This window comes from Procambarus clarkii, chromosome 11, assembly GCF_040958095.1.
Source record: "Procambarus clarkii isolate CNS0578487 chromosome 11, FALCON_Pclarkii_2.0, whole genome shotgun sequence".
NCBI classification, from domain to species: Eukaryota; Metazoa; Arthropoda; class Malacostraca; order Decapoda; family Cambaridae; genus Procambarus; species Procambarus clarkii.
Genome location: NC_091160.1, coordinates 12,914,448 through 12,923,155, shown reverse-complemented (window position 1 = coordinate 12,923,155; position 8,708 = coordinate 12,914,448).

Sequence of the window (8,708 nt, the reverse complement as noted above, 5' to 3'; positions counted from 1 at the left end):
TTCCAGTTTAGTTTTATGTTGACTAGATATGGACTCCATGCTGGAGCCGCATACTCCAGGATTGGTCTGACATATATGGTATGTACTGTTCTGAAAGATTTCTTACACAAGTTTCTAAAGGCCGTTCTTATGTTAGCCAACCTGGCATATGCTGCTGATGTTATCCTCTTGATATGAGCTTTAGGGGACAGGTCTGGCGTGATATCAATCCCCAGGTCTTTCTCTCTCTTTGACTCTTGAAGTATTTCATCTCCCAAGTGATACCTTGTATCTGGTCTCCTGCTTCCTACCCCTATCTTCATTACATTACATTTGCTTGGATTAAACTCTAACAACCATTTGTTCGACCATTCCTGCAGTTTGTCCAGGTCTTCTTGAAGCCTCAAGCTGTCCTCCTCTGTCTTAATCCTTCTCATAATTTTGGCGTCGTCAGCAAACATTGAGAGGAATGAGTCTATACCCTCTGGGAGATGTATGAGGCTGTAAATGAACGCATTACAAGAATATTGACTCCTATAGAGTGCATGTTGGCGAAAAGGTATTATTGGGTAAATTTAACTTTATTTGTTGGGGACCAGACAAAAGTCAATCATAAGCTCTACTTACACTTCCAAACACTGCTCGCACCATCATCTGAAATAGTTAATTTTTGATAAGTGCCGCTGTATATGGTAGCATTAATACAATGTTTATATGGGGTATGTAGTCACACGGAATAATAATGGTATTTGTCCGATTTTGCTAAAACTACTTTTGATCAATAAAATATTAGGTTAGAAAAGCAGAGTAACACACGGACCCTGATGGCGGTGGCGAGGGCCCATTGTGAGGGGCCAAGGACCAACATGGCCACGTGTTGGCGGTGAAGAGGGTCCCGACCACTCAGGAACCCCCAGTCTACCCTCCCCCACAGTGTCTGTCTACTGCCATCACACTCTGTGCGGCTGTCTGCTGCCTCCCGGGTGTTGCTGGGGTCCAGGTACACCTCAGTGGTCACCCCAGCCTCCCACAGGCCCGCCTCCACCTCATCCACACCTGACCAACAATCTCATTAAAACTCTCCAGGTAAATACAGTACATTTTTATTCAAGAAGCATGCTTGTTGTACCTATATATATTGCTAAGATGATTTTGTTTAATATTAATGATTATGAGCAGAATATCTGTTGAACTTTTAATTTATACTGAAGCACTATAATTATGAAGCTGTGGACTGAAGTGACTATCACGTCAAACATATCTCATGTGTGATGCTGGTTGTAAGAGTCACGTTTTTCCTTTACCTAAAGTACGCAAATTTAAGATACTTGGCTAAGATTTTTGACAGTATATCATTTTGAAATAAATGAGTTAGACATTTTATAAGTAGTGGCAGAGTTCTGGAAATTCTTGATTTATTTCACTTTTCATTACATAATGATTCACGGTATGCAAACAGTTTTCCTGATACAGTTTATATATAGTGTAAGGTACGTCCTTAGTTGATGCAAACTCCTGGAGATACTCAGTGTTGAATCTCCGCAAATAGTTACAGCACCTGCAGTAGCTATCATGAGTGTATGAAGATTACCAGTCAGACGACTTCCTGTGAGCAAGCTATCAAACTCACTGCACCTAGAGCAGTACATCGATCTTAGATATGAAACGTTGTACTATTTATATGCTGCCTTCAGTAATGAGTCTTGTCTAGTCTAATGAGTCTTCAGTCTTGCACGTATCACAATTGCCAATATGGTTTCTCCGTCACACAGGTCTTGCCTCCCGGATACACCTATGTCAGTCACTGGTGGATTCAACATTCTAATTTGTGAAGTGCCAGTATGGCCGTACAGCGAAGAACAATCAGTAAGACACGGAAAAATACATTATTTCTTGGTTATGTAAAGAGCAGGATATTGTCTGTTCTGTCAATTCATTTATACTACTTTACTTACATATTAACAAGGGGATTTAACGTTACAAAATGGGATTGTCATGGTAAGACGTGTTTGTAACGATTTCTACCCCGATGAACAGGCCCTAAGGTAGGTACATCACGTGAACTTAACTGGTTCACAACTGAATTTCTCCTTTCACAAATGAACTTAATTTAATAATACAATGAGACTGAACTTGACACTTCCCAAAATATTGTCTTATATCACAGCAACAGATTGTTTTTAACGATTCTAGGAACGCTGGGAATAATATATCAAAGGCATGTGCAAATAAATGTAATGTAGTCAACTCTGATCGCTCAGCTTCTCAATAATGAGATATACACACTTATATGTAATATATTCACACATATATGAGTTAGTGTGATTTATATATATATATATATATATATATATATATATATATATATATATATATATATATATATATATATGCGAACAAGCCTGAATGGTCCCCAGGACAATATGCAACTGAAAACTCACACCCCAGAAGTGACTCGAACCCATACTCCCAGGAGCCACGCAACTGGTATGTACAAGACGCCTTAATCCACTTGACCATCACGACCGGACATAATGAGGTGATAGCCGAGGCTATTTGAACCACCCCACCGCCGGCACTCGGATAGTAATCTTGGGCATAGCATTTTACCAAATCACCTCATTCTTTGGGGCACACGTGAGAAACACAAATGCGAACAAGCCTGAATGGTCCCCAGGACAATATGCAACTGAATGAGGTGATTTGGTAAAATGCTATGCCCAAGATTACTATCCGAGTGCCGGCGGTGGGGTGGTTCAAATAGCCTCGGCTATCACCTCATTATGTCCGGTCGTGATGGTCAAGTGGATTAAGGCGTCTTGTACATACCAGTTGCGTGGCTCCTGGGAGTATGGGTTCGAGTCACTTCTGGGGTGTGAGTTTTCAGTTATATATATATATATATATATATATATATATATATATATATATATATATATATATATATATATATATATATATATATATATATATATATATATATATATATATATATATATATGCGAACAAGCCTGAATGGTCCCCAGGACTATATGCGACTGAAAACTCACACCCCAGAAGTGACTCGAACCCATACTCCCAGGAGCAACGTAACTGGTAACTACGGGGCGCCTTAATCCGCTTGACCATCACGGCTGGACAAAAGGAAGTGATAGCCAAGGCTATTTGAACCACTTCCCCGCCGGCAACTCGGATGGTAATCGGATGGTCAAGCGGATTAAGGCGCCCTGTAGTTACCAGTTGCGTTGCTCCTGGGAGTATGGGTTCGAGTCACTTCTGGGGTGTGAGTTTTCAGTCGCATATAGTCCTGGGGACCATTCAGGCTTGTTCGCATTTGTGTTCCTCACGTGTGCCCCAAAGAATGAGGTGATTTGGTGAAATGCTATGCCCAAGATTACCATCCGAGTTGCCGGCGGGGAAGTGGTTCAAATAGCCTTGGCAATCACTTCCTTTTGTCCGGCCGTGATGGTCAAGCGGATTAAGGCGCCCTGTAGTTACCAGTTGCGTTGCTCCTGGGAGTATGGGTTCGAGTCACTTCTGGGGTGTGAGTTTTCAGTCATATATATATATAAATATATGTAACAAGGCACACATAATACCTGTCGCTAGAGGATGGAAAGTGATACAGTTACCTTCTGTATCTGAGTGGACAGTGGATGAGTGGACACCGCTTGGGACTCGTAATCACAGGGTCAGAGTTCGATCCTCGGCGATGGCGGAAAACAACTGGACAGCGTTTCTTTCGCACTGATGCTCCTGTTACCAAGCAGTAAATAGGTACCTGGGAGTTTGACAGCTGTTACGGGCTGCTTCCTGTGTGTACTCACCTAGTTGTGCTTGCGGGGGTTGAGCTCTGGCTCTTTGGTCCAGATTTGGTTTGTGTGTGTGTGTGTGTGTGTGTGTGTGTGTGTGTGTGTGTGTGTGTGTGTGTCTGTGTGTCTGTGTCTGTGTGTCTGTGTGTACTCACCTATGTGGGTGTATTCACCTATACTCACCTATGTGTGTGTGTGTGTACTCGCCTATACTCACCTATGTGTGTACTCATCTCTGTGAGTGTGCTTACTCACCTATGTGTGTGTGTGTGTGTACTCGCCTATACTCACCTATGTAATTACCTAAGTGTAATTACCTAACTGTAATTACCTAAGTGTAGTTGCAGGATGAGAGCTACGCTCGTGGTGTCCAGTCTTCCCAGCACTCTTTGTCATATAACGCTTTAAAACTACTGACGGTCTTGGCCTCCACCACCTTCTCACCTAACTTGTTCCAACCGTCTACCACTGTTTGCGAAAGTGAATTTTCTTATATTTCTTCGGCATCTGTGTTTAGCTAGTTTAAATCTATGACCTCTTGTTCTTAAAGTTCCAGGTCTCAGGAAATCTTCCCTATCGATTTTATCAATTCCTGTTACTATTTTGTATGTAGTGATCATATCACCACATACAAAATAGTACCAGGAATTGATAAAATCGATATGGAAGATTTCCTGAGACCTGGAACTTTAAGAACAAGAGGTCATAGATTTAAACTAGCTAAAGTGTGTATGTGTGTGTGTGTGTGTACTCATCTATTTGTGCTTGCAGGATCGAGCTTGACTCTTGGATCCCGCCTTTCTAGCTATCAGTTGTTTACAACAATGACTCCTGTCCCATTTCCCTATCATACCTAATTTTAAAAGTATGAATAGAGTTTGCTTCCACAACCTCTTCCCCATGTGCATTCCATTTTTCCACTACTCTCACGCTAAAAGAAAGCTTCCTAAAATCTCTGTGACTCATCTGAGTTTCCAGTTTCCACCCATGTCTCCTCGTTCTGTTATTATTACGTGTGAACATTTCATCTATTTCCACTTTGTCAATTCCCCTGAGTATTTTATATGTTCCTATCATATCTCCTCTCTCCCTTCTTTTCTCTAGTGTCGTAAGGTTCAGTTCCCTCAGACGCTCTTCATATTCCATCCCGCATAACTCTGGGACAAGCCTCGTCGCAAACCTCTGAACCTTCTCCAGTTTCCTTATGTGTTTCTTCAGGTGGGGGCTCCATGATGGCGCAGCATACTCTAAGACTGGTCTCACGTAGGCAGTGTAAAGCGCCCTAAAAGCCTCCTCACTTAGGTTTCTGAATGAAGTTCTAGTTTTCGCCAGTCTAGAGTATGCTGCTGTCGTTATCCTATTTATATGTGCCTCAGGAGTTAGATTAGGTGTCACATCCACTCCCAGGTCTCTTTCTTGAATCGTTACAGGTAGGAAGTTCCCCTTCATTGTGTACTGTCCCTTTGGTCGTCTATCATCTGATCCCATTTCCATAACTTTACATTTACTGGTGTTGAACTCCAGTAGCCATTTCCCTGACCATCTCTGAAACCTGTTTAAGTCCTCTTGGAGGATCCTACAATCCTCATCTGTCACAACTCTTCTCATTAATTTTGCGTCATCCGCAAACATAGACATGTATGATTCCACTCCTGTAAACATATCATTTACATCAATTAGAAAGAGGATTGGGCCCAGCACCGATCGTTGAGGGACTCCACTCGTTACTGTTTGCCAGTCCGACTTCTCGCCCCTCACCATTACTCTCTGACTCCTTCCTGTTAGGTAGTTCCTCACCCATGCTAGGGCCTTTCCACTTACTCCTGCCTGCCTCTCAAGTTTGTATAGTAGTCTCAAGTGCGGTACTGTATCAAAGGCCTTTTGGCAGTCAAGAAATATGCAGTCTGCCCAGCCTTCTCTGTCCTGCCTTATCCTTGTTACTTTGTCATAGAATTCTAAGAGGTTTGTTAGGCATGATTTCTCTGTCCAGAACCCATGTTGGTGCTTGTTTACAAACCCAATGCTCTCCAGGTGCTCAACAAGTCTTAGCCTAATTATTCATTCAAGTATTTTGCAGGGGATGCTTGTCAGTGATACGGGTCTGTAGTTAAATGCCTCCTCCCTATCATCTTTCTTGAAAATCGGTGCGACATTTGCCTCCTTCCAGCAACTGGGCAATTCTTCCGACATAAGTGACTCATTAAAGATTATTGCCAGAGGCACGCTGAGAGCCTGCGCTGTCTCTTTTAGTATCCACGGTGATTCTTTGTTTGGTCCAACCGCTTTAGTTGCATCCAGTGTTGTCAACTGTTTTATCACCTCCTCTGCTGTCACCTCTATATCTGATAGTCTTTCATCTAGGGTAATCTCTTCTAACAATGGGAGCCACTCAGGCTCGGTTATGAACACTCCATGGAAACTTGCATTCAGTACATCGCAGATTTCCTTGTCGCTTTCTGTATATGCCCCTTCTGTTTTCCTCAGTCTTGTCACTTGATCATTTACCGACATCTTCCTTCTTATATGGCTATGTAGTAATTTAGGTTGCTTTTTCGCTTTGATTGCAATATCATTCTCATAATTTCTTTCCGACACTCGTCTTATGTTAACGTAATCGTTAATAGCTCGATTACATCTAATCCTGTTGTCCTCTGTCTTCTGTACTTCCTCCACTCCCTCCTGCTTCTCACTTTTGCTTCCTGACGCTGTCTATTAAACATGGGTTATTATATTCCCTCCTGCTTTTTTCCTTTACTGTTGGAATAAATCTCTCTTCAGCCTCCTTGCATTTCCATATGACTTGGTTCATCATAACTTGCACTGTTTTTCCTCTAATTTCTTCCTCCCACTGCACTTCTCCCAGGTAGTCCCTTATCCTCTTGTAGTCCCCTCTTCTGTAATCAAGTCTCCTTTCTCGGACTCTTGTCCTTTGGTCACAGTTTTAAGCTCCATCATGTAGTCAAAGACTAGGACACAATGGTCACTGGCTCCTAGTGGTATTTCATGTTCCAAATGCACGATGTCTTCTACATTCTGGGTGAAAATGAGGTCTAATAGGCTGGGCGTATCCCCTCCTCTTTCCCTAGTGTCTTCCTTCACATGCTGTGTTTGGAAATTCCTGTCAATAACGTCTACCTGTTTCGCTCCCCAGGTCTCCGCCCCGCTATGGGGATTCCTCGTTTCCCAATCTATCTCTCCATGATTTATGTCCCCCATGACCAGCAGCTTCGCTCTCATTCTATGCGCTATAGTTGCTGCCCTCTGCAGTTCATCTATACACGCCTTGTTGCTGTCCTCATACTCCTGCCTGGGCCTTCTACTGTTTGGTGGGGGATTGTAGAGTATCAAGATTACAGTCTTCTTACCATCCACTGTCAGAGTTCCATGTATGGAGTTCGTGCTTTCATTGGTACCCGGATTTTTCAGCTCATCAAACTTCCATTTCCGCTTTATTAGGAGTGCCACTCCTCCTCCCTGTCTCTGTGCAACCCGTTCTCGCACTTGCTTTTAGTCAATATTGGCTTATTTAATACCGTTGATAGGTTAGGTAATAATTGTAAATAAGAAGCAATAAGATGCTTATCTTAACATACTAAGAAGGTTAGGTGAGGTCGGTGTTTTGTATGAAGCTTTTCAAGGTAAACTAAAATATTCACAATCAATTAGTATGTCACATATGCAATTATTAAATAAGCCAATATTGACTAAAAGCAAGTGCGAGAATGGGTTGCTCTGTGTCCTTTCTTTTCTTATCTCCTGGTATCCCTCCGGAAAGATTGCATCCGAGATCATGCCATTTATTTTAGTTTCCACTATTGCCACTATGTCTGGGTCTGCCTCACTAACTCTTTTTTCTCTCTTCTGCTTTATTGTATACTCATCAGCATTGGTGTACCAAACCTAAAGACTCTTCTTGGAAACTCTGGTGCCAGAGTTCTGCCTTTTGCCGGGGGTCTGGGGGGTACTGGGGGGTATCTGGGGGCGGGTGAGGGCTGTGGGGGTGTCTGCGGGGGTGCTAGGTGGTGCCTGGGAGTGCCTGGTAGGCGAATGGGGTCTGGGCATCTAGGGGGGTAGGAAGGGCATAATGGGTCTGAAAGTTAGGGAGAGTCTGAATGGCATAGGGGGGGCTGAGAAATAGAGGGAGACTGGGAGTCGGATAGAGGTCGAGAGGTTGGGGAGGAGAGGAATATTGAGGGCTGAGAGGAGAATGGAGCATGGGTGCTGGGAGTGGAAGAGAGGGTGTATTAGTTAGGGGGGGAATCGGGGGTAGGTGGGGGTTTTGGGGTAGAAGAGGGGAAGAGGGAGATGGGGGAAGGTGTTAGGGGGTCACAAGGTGAGGGGGGGTTAAATGTGGGCTGGGGGTGCATAGGAGGGGTGAGGGTTGGGTGGGGCTTGGAGGTAAGTGGAAGAGGGGTGCAGTGGAAGGTGGGATGGAGCAGATGGAATTGAAGGCAATGGGGTAGAAGGGGCAGGGGAGTAGGAGGGGGTAGTAGAGGAGGGGGGGATGGGAAGGTGGGTTTGGAGAAGGCATGGCTTGACCCACTGTGGTCGTTGACAGGTGTGATGTAGCAGGGGCAGGGGAGTCGTTGGGGAGGTGCAAATGTGGAAGGGGCAGGGGGACTTTGGGGGGATGAGGCAGGGGGGGTTTCGGGGGGCTGAGGCAGGGGGGGAGGTATAGGAGGGCTGAGTTGGGGAGGATGTGACCTGGGAGGTGGCCTGGGAGGTGACCTGGGAGGTGACCTGGGAGGTGACCTGGGACATGAGGCTACCTGAGAGGCTAGGGGTACGTTGTTGTGCTTGCCATCTATTCTTGTGGGCTATTTGCTCATCTTTTGTCATAAACCTCTCTATAAACACATTGTAATGGATTTCATTTCCTCTGAGTAAATGCTTGTTCCTCATTATGTACTCCACAGC